We start from the raw sequence: 1,906 nt of genomic DNA, 5'->3' as shown, positions 1-1,906 counted from the left end.
AACTGCCAAAAATATAAGGGAAGCGAGAGAAGTTAGTTATCAATGGTGAAATGACTCCCTATTAAAGCAACTATCAGTGAAAAGAAAAGCTAGCATGTGGTCCACTCTTGGTTTAATCATTCCAAAACCCACCATAAAGCAACCTTGCCATAGTGCGCATTTTCCACATACCTTGCCATAGTACGCATTTTCCACATTGTACTGCAAAGTGACACGTTTTATTTTTATTTTTTATAGACTACATGTGTTAGACACGCAAGGGAAGGAACTACCCTTCTCTAACTGTCATTGCATTCTAAGCTCCCACAACATTTGTCGAAGTCATGGATCAATTCATCAAATTAAGCTAGTGATTGTTGCTAGGTATGATTCTAATTGCGTGTCAGGGTAAGTAGCATTCTAACTATGTGTCATTATATCTTTGTTTGTGTCAAGAAACCTAGTATTTACTTGTTGTTTGAATTCTCGATGTATTCATTATAAAGCAGACCTTCATCATGATCAAGCTCGATAGCATGCAGCGTGGATTGGTGGGAGAAATTATCAGCATGCAGCGTGGATTGGTGGGAGAAATTATCATCATGTAACGTGGATTGGTGGGAGAAATTATATCTAGGTTTGAGAAGAAGGGACTTATTTTGAAAGGTTTGAAAATGGTGGATTGGTGGGAGAAATTATATCTAGGTTTGAGAAGAAGGGACTTATTTTGAAAGGTCTAAAAATGGTGGTTGTAGAGAGATCATTTGTGAAGAAACACTACAAGGATTTGTCTTCAAAGCCCTTTCTTCCTGGATTGACATAGTACATAATTTCTGGCCCTGTTGTAGTTGTGGTCTAGGAGGGGAAAGGTGTTGTTGCAACTAGTAGGAAAATTATCGGAGCTACAAATCCTGTAGCACCTAAACCTGAAACTATTAGAGGCGATTTTGCTATAGAGGTTGGAAGGAATGTTATCCATGGCAGTGACACAGTTGAGAGTGCAAAGAAGGAAATAACACTTTGGTTTCCTTAAGGTGTGGTGGACTGGAAGAGCAGCTTGCATTCTTAGGTGTATGAGATATTAGCAATGAAATTTATGAGTCCAACAAGTTTGACTGGGTTTTTTGTTATTTTCAAGCAGAATGGGTTTGTTTCAAGGAGTTGTCGTTCATCGTTGTATCTTTCTTCGAGACTCGAACCTTGTATGACACAAACTATGTTTGTCTTGTGGTAACCTACAGGCATCAAAACATATTGCATCTAAGTATGTTGAGATGCGTAATGCAGGTTCATAAGTTAAGGTCAAATAATTGTGTTGCTTGTCATCTAAGAATTTTTGTTTTACAATTGCTTTTGATTAGTAATTAACACATGAAGATCACAAGGTATGGTTCTCTTGGATATGCTTGATGAAAGTTCTTTTTTGTTTGTGCTGCAACTTGGAGGAGGGACATTACACATCACCGCACATTCGTTGGAGACTATAATTTGTCTTTCAACATCTCATGCCAAGATGAAATTGAGGAATTAGGTGTGAAAGCTTGATCTACTATCTTGGTTGGGTTTCCACAGTTGTGGGTACCTGTGTTAAATAGATACACGATTGCGCTAAAGTCAATGATGATGTAATTTACATAATAGAGTTATGATGCCTAAGCTATAAATGATCTTGTTAAGCATGTATTTCAATTCCGACATTTTAATGCCCTTCTTCTGATGTAGTTATCGCTCCTACAATGATATTGACTGAAGCGGAGCATCTTGTTGTGTTTAAAAGCTTGACGAGAGTTTTGGAGCATACAATTGCAAGGAAATACATGCTTGGAGATGTTCTCTAATCATTATGAAGAGCAGACAGTACATAAAACGGATCAAAGAAGCCATAGAAGCCATTTTGAACTGGCCTATATAGTCTTCAACTAAGTCG

The 1,906-nt window shown here is 37.7% G+C and overlaps 1 pseudogene; it reads left to right on the top strand.

Moving 5' to 3' along the window:
• Positions 1-482: 482 nt before the first annotated feature.
• LOC149248573 (nucleoside diphosphate kinase pseudogene) lies at positions 483-1,274 on the top strand (annotated as a pseudogene).
• Positions 1,275-1,906: the final 632 nt, after the last annotated feature.

The sequence above is a fragment of the Pinus tabuliformis genome, chromosome 7, assembly GCF_031772625.1.
Source record: "Pinus tabuliformis cultivar Carrire ecotype Pingquan chromosome 7, CPIR1, whole genome shotgun sequence".
NCBI lineage: Eukaryota > Viridiplantae > Streptophyta > Pinopsida > Pinales > Pinaceae > Pinus > Pinus tabuliformis.
The sequence above is the reverse complement of the archived record's forward strand: the minus strand, read 5'-3'. Positions and strand labels throughout refer to the sequence as shown.